Source organism: Bombina bombina, chromosome 10, assembly GCF_027579735.1.
Source record: "Bombina bombina isolate aBomBom1 chromosome 10, aBomBom1.pri, whole genome shotgun sequence".
In the NCBI taxonomy this organism is placed as follows: Eukaryota; Metazoa; Chordata; class Amphibia; order Anura; family Bombinatoridae; genus Bombina; species Bombina bombina.
This window is the reverse complement of record NC_069508.1, coordinates 90745666-90759442: the sequence shown is the minus strand read 5'-3', so window position 1 is coordinate 90759442 and position 13777 is coordinate 90745666.

Sequence of the window (13777 nt, the reverse complement as noted above, 5' to 3'; positions counted from 1 at the left end):
GCTACAATGTAATTATTAGTTATATTGTAGCTATATTAGGGTTTATTTTATAGGTAAGTATTTAGATTTAAATAGGAATAATTTAGTTAATATTATTAATATTATTTAGATTTATTTTAATAATAATTACGTTAGGGGGTGTTAGGATTAGACTTAGGTTTAGTGGTTAATCATTTTAATATAGGTGGCGGCGGTGTAGGGGGATTAGATTAGGGGTTAATCATTTTAATATAGGTGGCGGTGGTGTAGGGGGATTAGATTAGGGGTTAATCATTTTAATGTAGGTGGCGGCGGTGTAGGGGGATTAGATTAGGGGTTAATAATTTTAATGTAGGTGGCGGCAGTGTAGGGGGATTAGATTAGGGGTTAATCATTTTAATATAGGTGGCGGCAGTGTAGGGGGATTAGATTAGGGGTTAATCATTTTAATGTAGGTGGCTGCAGTGTAGGGGCTCACATTAGGGGGTTATCATTTTAATGTAGGTGGCAGCAGGGTAGGGGGATTGGATTAGGTCTTAATAATTTTAATGTAGGTGGCGGTGGTGTAGGGGCTCACATTAGGGTTATCATTTTAATATAGGTGGCGGCGGGGTAGGGGCTCACATTAGGGGGTAATGTAGTTTAAAAAGGTGGCGGCGGGGTAGGGGCTCACATTAGGGGGTAATGTAATTAAAATAGGTGGCGGCGGGGTAGGGGGCTCACATTAGGGGGTAATAATTTTAATATAGGTGGCGGCGGTGTAGGGGGATCACATTAGGGGGTTAGACATTTAATGCAGCTGGCGGCGGGGTCCGGGAGCAGTGGTTTAGGGGTTAAACACTTTAATAGGGATTGCGGCGGGGGATTGCGGTTGACAGGTAGATAGACATTGCGCATGCGTTAGGTGTGAGGTTTTATTTTGCAGGTAGTTTAGGGAGTTACGGGGCTCCAATACTCAGCATAAGGCTTACTACGCCCGCAATTTGTGGCGAGGTGAAAAAGGAGTAAGATTTCTCCATTTTCGCCACATAAGTCCTTACGCTGTATATTGGATACCAAACTGCGCAGGTTTGGTATACCTGTCTATGGGCCAAAAAACTACGGCCGAAGGCAGAAATATACGAGAGTAACTTCTAGGTTACGCCGTATATAGGATACCAAACCTGCGCAAAATTTGGCGTCGCCGGCTTTTGCGGGCGACGCTGCATATCGGATCGGGCCCTAAACCGCCAGCCCCCCACATTGCAAAAAAACTAAATGAAACTAAAAACCCCTAAACCTAACAACCCCCTAACTTTAATTAAATTAAAATTACAATATCCCTATCTTAAAATAAATAAAAACTTACCTGTGAAATAAAAAAATAATAAGTTTAAACGATATATTAAACTAATATTACTATTATAAACTATTCAAATCAGCCAATAGAATTTCAGTAGCTCTCATCCTATTGGCTGATTTGAACAGCCAATAGGATTTCAGTAGCTCTCGTCCTATTGGCTGATTTGAATTTTGATTGAATCAAATCAGCCAATAGGAATGCAAGAGACGCCATTTTAAAAAGGCTCCCTTGCATTGAAGATTCAGTGTACGGCGGCGACCGTATGAAGAGGATGCTCCGCGCCTGATATCTTGAAGGATGGACCCGCTCTGGGCCACCGGGATGAAGATAGAAGATGCCGCCTGGATGAAGATAGAAGACGCCGATTGGATGGATGAAGACCTCACTGCCTGATGAAGACATCGCCGCCTGGATGTCCGGACTTCAAAAACTGTAAGTGGATCATCGGGGGTTAGTGTTAGGTTTTTTAAACTTTTTTGGGTTGTTTTTTTTTTTTAGATTAGGGTTTGGGCTTTCTTAAAAGAGCTAAATGCCCTTTTCAAGGCAATGAAAAAGAGCTGAATGCCCTAGTGCAGTGCTCTCCAAACTGTGTGTCGTGACACATTAGTGTGTCGGCTGCAGTGTGTAGGTGTGTCCCTGCTACAGCACCAATTTTTTAAAATTTTAATATTTTTTTTGTTTTTGCCTGCACGCTATGCATATCACGTGATTGATACCTAGTGGGTTACAGTTCATCTTAACCTATTGGCGCAGCACAGCGGGAACTTAAACTATTCCTATTGGCGGCACATTGGCTCCTGACTGCATGTGTAGTCTACTCAATCGGCTTGTGACTGCATGTGTATTCAGTGAGTGGGACAACCATGTGTTTGCAGCCCGGGCAGTAGTCAGTCATGACTTGCAGAGCTCTGAGGGCAGTAGCTTAAACGCTGAGCTGAAGTCAGAAGTCAAAGTGTTGTTTTTTTGGAGCTAGCTCCCAGTAGTGTATTGCTGCTCCTGCTCTTGATATATGGATAGGAAGTGGAATCTTAAAAATGCTTGATGATAAAATGAGAGTGTCTTTATGTAATATTCCACTAAATATTCAGAAACCGTGTTCATCCCATCAACCTCATACATCCCATTAAAATAGTAAGTAGCTATTGGTGTTATTAATTCTTGCACATACATACTGTTACTTGTAAATACATTTGGTTATTATATCATTTATGTATGTGTCCATATCTTTTAAAACAAGTTAGTTTAACCTCCTGTTTGCTAGTACAACTGAATTTCTGTGTCGCGAAATGATGTAGGTCTAAAAAGTGTGTCACCAACATGAAAATTTTGGAAAGCTCTGCCCTAGTGTTTGTTATTTTTTTGTAATTTAGTGTTAGTAATTTTTTGTAATTTAGTTAGACATGTGCGATTCGTTTCGGATCGATTCGGAAATTCGTCCGAATTCGTAAAATTCGGGATTCGGATCGATCCGAATTTCCAAATTAAAATACTGCTGAATCTACCGAATAAATCCGAATTAGTTTGGATTTATTCGGATTTATTCGGTAGATTCGGATGGCCATGGATTACACTAGTATTGTACAGTATATTAGGTTATATCATTCTACTATGTGTTACACCTAATATACTGTACAAAATACTAGTCTAATCCCAACCTAACACGGAATCCAGCCGAATTTCTTCGAATCCAAATGAATCTGAAACGAATCCGAACCAAATCGATTCAAATTTCTCCAAATTCGAATCGGTCCGAACCGAAATACGAAAAATTCCGAATCAATCCGAACCAAACTGAATTTTTTCGCCATGCACATATCTAAATTTAGTATTCTTTATTTTTTGTAATTTTAGATTTAATTTTTTTTAGTAGTGTTAGGTTTTTTTAATGTGTAATTTAGTTTAATTAATTTGTAGTTATTTTAATTTTAGTATAATAGTTGTTAGGTTAATTTTTAGTTTAAGCTTAGTTTTTTTTAAATTTCACAGGTAAGTTTTTATTTGTTTTAAGATAGGGATATTGTAATTTTAATTTAAAGTTAGGGGGTTGTTAGGTTTAGGGGTTAATAGTTTAATTTATTTTTGTGATGTAGGGGGCTGGCAGTTTAGGGGTTAATAGGTTTATTTAGTGACTGTGATGTGGGAGGCCAGAGGTTTAGGGGTTTATAACTTTATTTAGTGGTGGCGATGTCGGGGAGCGGTGGAATAGGGGTTAATAACTTTATTATAGTGGCAGCGATATCGGAAGCAGCAGATTAGGGGTTAATAAGTTTATTTCATGTTGGCGATGTCGGGGGCGGCAGATTAGAGGTTAATAACTTTATTTAGGTGTCAGCGTTCTTGGGGGCGGCAGATTAGGGGCGTTTAGACTTAGGGTTTATGTTAGGGTTTTAGGTCTAAACGTAACTTTTTTCCCCCATAGACATCAATGGGGTTGCGTTACAGTGGTCACCATTCAGGTGTTAGGTTTTTTTCTAACACGCTCTCCCCATTGATGTCTATGGGGAAAACGTGCACAAGCACGTCAAAGCAGTCCTTGGATTTTGTGAAGTATGGAGCTCATCGCCACCATATCGCACACACAAGGCGGCTTTTCAAAAACTTTTAATGGCAGCGCTATGGAGGGTGAAATAACGCAACTTTTATTGCGTTTGTTTCGCACCCTCTATAGCGCAAAACTTGTAACCTAGGTGAAATTTAGCTATTTTTTACTTCTCTTTTTTACTCTATCACAATTAATTAGAAGCGTGTTATAATGAAGTAGAACTCCCATACTCCCAAGTTACATATGCAATAAATTCTGATTATCTGGATTTCCTACACTTGAGGTTGAGTAAACTAACAGACTTTTTCACATACCACCAATAGGAAAGGAAAAACTCATATATACAGTAAACCTGATAAAATATTACTTATATATGTTTTATAAGTTTGATTGCAGTTCCTTTGATTAATATCAAGATGAATTCATGATTGGTGCAATAAGCAATGTTTCATTTTTTTTATTTTATTGTTTTTATTTCCATTTTTGGGATTTTCCATAACAATACATTATAATCTTAACCATAGACTGATATTAACAATTATATATTGATATATAAGAAAGCCCAAGACCTAAAATTAAAAGTTCCGATTCATATTTTCTATATTTTCTAGATGGGCTACATTCTCTAGAGCATGGGGAATACTCCACAGGTGCAGAATTTTAAAGGTATTAAAACTTGAGGGCAAAGGCAACTCACAAACAAAATACATGAAACAAATCCTCCTGAGTCTGGAAAGACACGAAAAATACCTGAATAATAACATGTTTGGACTCTCCTTCACTTCTAATATCCAAAAGGAGAATATTGATTTTTTGGATGTTAGTCTATCATGGGATAAAGAAGGTAATTTTGTTTCATCTACCTTTTTCAAACCAGTAGACAGCAATAATTTCTTAAATTATTATAGTAATCATCTGTCCAGCTGGAAGACCAATATACCCTACAGCCAATTCCGTAGGATACGTAGGAATTGTACTACACAACAAACATATGATAAACAAAGCCTAGTTCTTAAGAATAGATTTTTAGGCAAAGGATATCCATTGGGTATTATAGAAAATGGCTATCTAAGGGCGAGACAATTAGATTGGACATCAATCCTTGAAAACAGATAGATAAGCAAGATATAGATGCAAACAAACATAGTTCAAATTTTATTACCCAGTATAATTCGAACTTCAAAGCTATTAAAGGAATTCTACATAAACATTGGCCAGTGCTTTTAAAAGTTCCGATCCTTAGTCAAATCATTCATGAGTCTCCCAATCTCACATTTAGAAGGGCCCCCACCATAAAACAAAAGCTGGCACCCAGTAAGGTGGTCCTGTCAAAAAGGATCCCTAAGAAAAGACAATTAAAGGGTAATAGGCCAAATAAGGAAACAAATGGGGTGTTTAGATGCAACCACCCAAGATGCTTGATGTGTAAATCCCTAACTAATAAAGCTAGATTTATAAAATCCACCACAACAGGTAGGACTTTTAAAATTTCTGGACACATCACTTGTAATAGTAATTTTGTTATTTATGTCCTCACGTGTGACTGTGGGGTCCAATATTTAGGGTGCACCACAAGAAAAATAAGAAAAAGATGGAGTGAACATCTAAGAGGCATCAAAAATGGATCTTTAAAACATAGTGTATCAAGACACCATGTACATGCATATGGGAAAATTGATTGCAGAATGGTCATTACCCCATTGGAAATTATTAAACCCAAAACTGGCATGAATAGAATATTGCGTTAAGGCAAAGGGAAACATATTGGATCTACAAATTTGGATCCTTGTTTCCCTTTGGCCTTAACGAGAATATAGATTTGGCAGCATTTAATTAGATATGTATCAATCATTATCTCAATTCGGCCTGTTTCCAAAAAGTTTGTATAGTAAGGACTGATTTTCATTATGATTTTATAATAGCATAGAGGTAGATTTTTTCACATTACACTTTTATAAAGGTTGTATTATTATTATTATTATTATTTTAAATGTAAACACATTATGTATCACAGTCACACTTTTATTTTGGATTTGTAAAGAGGTTGGAGACCACGACTAGTAATATCTAGTCTTAAGTGGTTCAATAAAATTCATCTAGTCACACTATGTGCATTATAATACTTATATTGCATTTTGCACTTTATATAGTTTATTAAAACAGTATTTAGATGTATTCACACTACATGATTATTACTTGCCGTTTATCATCAACATGTAGGATAGTCCCATTATAGAAGTCCATTGTGAGTTTCAAAGGGTAAAATCCACACCTTGTATATTTTACACAAATATTATCTATTAGGTTATCATCACTAGTATAGATAGCTGCTTTTTCTGTTTGTTACTAATAGTCTCTTTATAAATATTAGCTCTTTGCTGGAATAATTTACTATTACTTCTTTATTCAATAGGAATTAGGTGTCTACTTTTCTTTCTCTGTTATTTTAATACTGTTGACAGTGTGGGAAGATTGATACATTCTTTTTTCACATTTTTAGTGTGAGAGTTACGATAAACACCTTTTAATTTAATGTCATATCCTTTGTAATGTCTCTTTAAGATGCTAGCTACTGATAACTTTGTAAATATATTTTTTTTTATGTCCAGAATCGCTCTGATTATAGCGATTTAATATGAGTCCTAACGGTGGCGTTTTGCTTCATATCTGTCTGAGAAATTGTCAGCCAGTAACAATCTCTGTTCGTTAGTATGCTGTACAGATTTTTACATTTTACTTTGTATCATTTTGTATCATCTGTATCGAGTGGATTGAGTCATTAGCCATATGAGCGAGCTGGAACGCTGTGAGACTCCAGTCTGCCACAATAAGCACATCTGAGTGCTGCAGTATTTGTGAGTATACCATCTAGCGTGATTTTTTGATATCATTTGATATCTCACTGATCTGCACTAGGATTTGTGTGTTCTATCACTCTTCTCATTTATAATCCAGTATGGAGGTAATGAGCTAAGGAAGGAGGAATCAGGATATCAACACGCTGTGTCTAAAACTCTGCCGGATCTGACGAGATTAACATCAGTGAGCTGGAACGCTGCCAAAGCCTGCGCCCAACAGCACGACGAGTGCTGCCGTGTATGTGAGTACAATAGGAGCAAGTGTTTGTTTCTATTTTTGTATTTTAATTGATCTGCACAAGGAAGCACCCTTTCTGTTTTATTATCTTTCCAGACTCAAGAGGATTTGTTTTGGTCACTTTTTTCAATTTGGAGGGAGCAGCTACTTGTATTCGTTCTGGTATCAATATTTAAGAAACTGACTTCATATAACCTTCTGATGGCCACAAGAGTATAGTAGATCATCGTATCATTTGATCTTCTGTTTGCACCCCTGTATATTAGACTTTGTTCCTAATAGTTAAGTAACATACATAAAACTAAACCAAACAGAATTTTATATTGTCATCACAGATTAATAATGCAAGATCGTTGACATTTTCTTTATAAAGTACAGCAATGCCTCTCAATTTCTGATAGTGATACTATCATTAAAGGAACATGAAATCCAATTTTTCAAATTTGGATTTTAATGTCCAATTTATGCATAGGTTCAAAAGTAACACTTTCAATATTAGGTTAAAACTCCAAGAAGGAGAAATAGGCCTAATAACAGGTTTAATCCAAATTAAAGCCTGAACAATGAACATTAGGAAGTTTAGCAAGCGTCCTATGAAAGAATACCGAAAGAGCAGAGATTTGTCCTTTCAAAAGAAATGGCAGATAAACCTTTATTTAAACCATCCTGCAAAAACTGAAGAATCCTAGGAAGTAACTGTCAATGTGCGCGGTTTTCAGTTACCATTTTATTTGAAAAAAGGTGCACTAGTGTTTGGCGTGTGCATATCTGTTGACGTGTGTGTATTATGACGCCCTATTGTAAGTGTCAATTATCAAAGAATAGTGTAAACTTTGACGCGCACTTCCGATGGTTAACCCTACGTGCGTATACTATGGCACGCTAACCCAACAAGTATTTTAAGCATTTTTTTCTCTGCAGGTTTTGTAAAAAGGTTAGTTGTGTGTTTCTGATGGTGACATGTACTATGGCGCGCTAACCCAACAAGCGTCGGATTTGATACACGCACTTGAAATTTTTTTGCAGTACAAAAGGCAAGGGGAATAGTGAGAATCTGTCCCAGGGCCATATATACACATAGACATATAGATAAACTTTTAGACAATTAAAACGTGCCCATAAACATACCTGTGAGTGTCTATTTAAAAAAATATAAAAACATACTTACTCATAGACACTCATCCTCTTTGTAGCAGACAGCCAAACCAGTACTGAAACATATCAGCCGAGGTAATGGAATAGGAGTACAACATTCATCTGTAAAGGGAAGCAGAAGATGAGTCCCTGCGACCAAATTTTCTGAGAGCCTATGAAGGATTTTTCCATGAGGCGAAAACATTGTATCATAAGGCAGTACTCCCTTCAATTTGCCCTGAAGTTCCTTTCACTGAAGAAATCAAGCACATCATTATGCTTTAACCACCTCCAACGGAAGCAAAAGTAAAAACTAAGGTATGAGTGAGGTGGAAGGGATTGTATAGACTTTTTAGGAATGTAATATCCCATATGTAACAGGTCATGGACTCTGGCCACCTGTATGAAATAAATATATTTTCATATATTTCTGTTTTAAATAATAGCAAGTAAATATTAATTCCCTCTTAAGATAGCTCCATTACTTTAAATCTACATTTTACATGACAAAGCATATTTTGTCAAGTAGATACAGAAGATGCCAGAGGGCCGGCAAAATCTTGCCAGCCTAGCCAGGATCCTGGAACTCAGCGCCGGACTGGAATTGAGCCCCGGTGTGCCCTGGGTGTCGATCGATTAGGGTGCAAGGGAAGAAAGTCTGTCTTTTTGTACATTGTCAGCAATTTGTTGTTTTTTTAATAAGTTTATTAATTACGTAGAGCAAGGATTAAATAGCAACATCTCTATTTTTGCAGATGATACAAAGTTGTGTAGTTCAGGGCAGGATGAACTTTATTTACAAGGGGATCTACAAAAATTAGAAGAATGGGCAGGTAAATGGAAAATGAGATTTAATACTGGAAAATACAAGGTACTTAGCCAAACAGAGGAGGAAAGGGATTTGGGAGAAGTAATAGATAACAAGTTAAAGATGGGCACACAATGCAGGGCAGTGGCTTCCAAGGCTAATCAGATGTTAGCTTATATAAAAAGAGGCATTGATGCAAGGGAGGAAAGCATAATTCTGTCACTATATAACTACCTGTTAAGACCTCATTTTGACTATGGAGTGCAGTTCTGGGGACTGATCTAAAAAAACACATTAGTTGTGTGGCCCTTCTCTGGACTTTTTCTAGGTCTGCAATAAGAGGAATGGAGATTTTAAGCTATGAGGAGAGGATAGACAAACTGGGTCTGTTTTCTCTAGAAAAAAAGGCTCTGTATATGGGCCTTGAATACATTTATTTAGAGGATGGCAGAAGCTCTGTTTATTCCAAGAAAATTGTTTGTGACAAGGGGTTACAATTTAAGGCTGGAGGATAGAAGATACAATCTCCTGTAAAGTAAACGTTTCTTCACTGTAAGAGCAATACAATTGTGGAACTCATTAGCGGAGGAGGTAGTAAATGCAAATACCTTAGATACATTTACAACATTTTTAGATACATTTCTGGATAAAAACAGAATTCAGGGATATGATTGCTCGTGTTAAATGGTTAATTTTTTTAATGGCATTCATTTAAGCTCAACTGGAGCTTCTTTTGTAAGTATATTTTAAGATATAAGCTATTAAGATTTGTATAGGTTGAACTTGACAGACTTCTGTCTTTTTTCAACCTCATCTACTATGTTACTATGTAACCTAGGGATGCTACTTGTTTGGGGGTGCTACCTTCTGGGACTGGGTTTGAAGCGTACAATTCTCCCAGAAGGTAGCACCCACAAACAAGTGGTATCCCTTTATGCATCATGAAATTGCTGACAACATACTTAAACATACTATGACACCAGATATACGCAGTACAAATGCTCTGACACTCTAAGCTTAGTATTAATACTCTAAAAAAGCTAGACTGTAGACTGAAAATCCTAAATAAACCCCCTGGCAGCCCTTTGCAAGAGTACTCACCCCTTTCTAGCAACTAAATCCATGCTTAGATGCAACAAACTGGACACATTACAGAACCAGAACAGTGCACTGCTTATCTAAACTGTAGTAGGCCTCAGGAAATTTGTGAGGAAAGTTGTGAGGGTGGCCAAAGGATTTTTTTTTTAATGCACTTAAGCAATATCCATCAAACAGACAACTGCCTGAAGGAGGACCTTTCTACCAAAGGCTGCTTCAGAGGAAGCAAACTATTGACACCCCTTTTAAGAAGAAGCAGACTGGGCTCAATTCTGGTCCAGCCCTGAATTCCAGGAGCTTGGCGAGGTTTTGACAGCCTTTCGGTGGTCGGCTGCTGGCTTTATCTCTGTGACGCATTTAAACTTTGATTATAACTTTAGTGACAAAGCTTCAAAGTTATAATGGGAAGGTTTATTATGTATAAAATGATTTATTACAGTTATTTATTTTTTGACAGTAGGCAGTTAGCTGGGCATTCCAGGGGTGTATAGGTTAGGTGTGATGTAGGTGTTGGTGGTCGGGGGGAGTTAGCTGGGCGGTGCAGGAGTATAGGTTAGGCGTGACAGATATAGGTGTTCAGGGGGAGTTAGAGGGATGTGCTAGTGGGAGTAGCTTGCACTTTTGCATCGGACACAAGATCGATATGATTGAATCAGCAAAATGCAGGTTTCAAGGAGGGTAGTAGCCATGTTTGCCTCGCAAGCTATCAGCTGCCAAGACTACATCACCAGAGCTAGTTAGTATAGGTATAACTAAACTTAGGTCCCACAGCAATACATGGAGTGTGCCTACACGGAAACTATTTTTAGTTTCAGTGAGTGCACTGTCTGCACCATTTAGAAACACTTCAAATAGCTACCCTCACAGTAAAATGTCGACGAGTGATGATGTCAGCAATGCAGGTGGTGAAATCATACTCCTATTGACTTTTATGGGAGAGTTCACTGCTCTATGCCATTAATCAGACAAGCCCCTTTTCTTAGAATCTCTCAACAGACTGCAAAGCAGACAAGGTCCTTGAAACAATTTCCTGACAGTCTGTCGATGCTTTAAATATTAGGGTCATAGACTGAAACATAAGAGAACCTACACAGTCAGACTTTCTGCACAAATACTACAACAGAATAATGAAAAATCCATAGATTTGTGATAATGCTACATCATTTTAGGGATAGCCACCAAACAATCTTGATAAATAAAATGACTAAATGTCCATATGAATGACATAATTTTCCTTTAGAGGATAATCACCACGTCAGGTTATGTGTGATTGCAGAGTAGAGTTTCTGTGCTGGATATAAACCTGTGTCTCCTGGTCCTTATTTCAGTATGCTACCTACTGTCTATTCAGAACCTTAAACATATTGGCGGGTAGTTATCAACGTGTCTACTTTTCCTGCCTTCGCCGGCCCAATACGCCCGCCTAAGCTCGCCTCACATCGCCGCCGTGGACCTGCAAAAATTTGCCTAAGTTATCAAAAAAGCTGTCAAAAAGCCGCGCACCAAGTACGGGGCGATGAGCAGCGGACTGTGAGAGTTATCACTCATCCAATTTCGCTGCTCTTCGGCTTTTTTACAGCTTTCTTGCTAGCCTGTCACTAAGCACTCACACTAACTACACTGTTCTACCCCCTATACCGGCGCCCCCGGAGCCTCCTGCAACTAAATAAAGTTACTAACCCCTAAACCGCCACTCCTAGACCCCGCCGCAACTATTATAAATGTATTAACCCCTAAACCGCCGCTCCTAGACCCCGCCGCAACTCTTATAAATGTATTAACCCCTAAACTGCCGCTCCTGGACACCGCTGCCACCTACAATATACCTAGTAACCCCTATCCTGCCCCCCCTATACCGTTGCCCTCTATAATAAAGTTATTAACCCCTATCCTGCTGATCCCGCACCTCGTGGCAACTAAATAAATAGTTTAACCCCTAAACCGCCGCTCCCTAACCCCGCCGCAACCTACATTAAATTTATTAACCCCTATCCTGCCCCCCCTACACCGTCACCACCTATAATAAATTTATTAACCCCTATCCTGCCCCCCACTACACCGCCGCCACTGTAATAAAATTATTAACCCCTAAACCTAAGTCTAACACTAACCCTAACACCCCCTAACTTAAATATTAATTAAATAAATCTAAATAATATTTCTATTATGAACTAAATTAATCATATTTAAACTAAACACTTACCTTTAAAATAAACCCTAATATAGCTACAATATAAATAATAATTATATTGTAGCTATCTTAGGATTTATTTTTATTTTACAGGCAAATTTCAATTTATTTTAACTAGGTACAATAGCTATTAAATAGTTATTAACTATTTAATAGCTTACCTAGCTAAAATAAAGAGAAATTAACCTGTAAAATAAAAACTAACCTAAGTTACAATTACACCTAACACTACACTATACTTAAATAAATTATTCCTATTTAAAACTAAATACTTACCTGTAAAATAAACCCTAAGATAGCTACAATGTAATTAATAATTACATTGTAGCTATCTTAGGATTTATATTTATTTTACAGGTAACTTTGTATTTATTTTAGCTAGTTAGAATAGTTATTAAATAGTTATTAACTATTTAATAACTACCTAGCTAAAAGAAATACAAAATTACCTGTAAAATAAATCCTAACCTAAGTTACAATTAAACCTAACACTACACTATCATTAAATAAATTAACTACAAATAACTACAATTAAATACATTTACATAAACTAACTAAAGTACAAAAAATAAAAAAAGCTAAGTTACAAAAAATAAAAAAAATAAGTTACAAACATTTTAAAAATATTACAACAATTTTAAGCTACTTACACCTAATCTAAGCCCCCTAATAAAATAACAAACCCCCCAAAATAAAAAAATGCCCTACCCTATTCTAAATTAAAAAAGTTCAAAGCTCTTTTACCTTACCAGCCCTTAAAAGGGCCTTTTGTGGGGCATGCCCCAAAGAATTCAGCTCTTTTGCCTGTAAAAGAAAAATACAACCCCCCCCAACATTAAAACCCACCACCCACATACCCCTAATCTAACCCAAACCCCCCTTAAAATAACCTAACACTAATCCCCTGAAGATCATCCTACCTTGAGTCGTCTTCACTCAGCCGAGCAGCGATGGAACCGAAGAGGAGATCCGGAGCGGCAGAAGTTATTCTCCAAGGGGCGCTGAAGAAATCTTCCATCCAATGAACTGATCCTCCAGTCGGCGCTGAAGAAGTCTTCCATCCGGGCGATGTCATCTTCCAAGAGGCACTGAAGAAGTCTTCTATCCGGGCGATGTCATCTTCCAAGCGGGGTCTTCAATCTTCGATCTTCATCCCACCAACGCGGAACATCCTTCTTTACCGACGGACTACCGACGAATGAAGGCTCCTTTAAGGGACGTCATCCAAGATGGCGTCCCTTCAATTCCAATTGGCTGATAGGATTCTATCAGCCAATCGGAATTAAGGTAGGAAAAATCTGATTGGCTGATTGAATCAGCCAATCAGATTCAAGTTCAATCCAATTGGCTGATCCAATCAGCCAATCAGATTGAGCTTGCATTCTATTGGCTGTTCCGATCAGCCAATAGAATGCGAGCTCAATCTGATTGGCTGATTGGATCAGCCAATCGGATTGAACTTCAATCTGATTGGCTGATTCAATCAGCCAATCAGATTTTTCCTACCTTAATTCCGATTGGCTGATAGAATCCTATAAGCCAATCGGAATTGAAGGGACGCCATCTTGGATGACGTCCCTTAAAGGA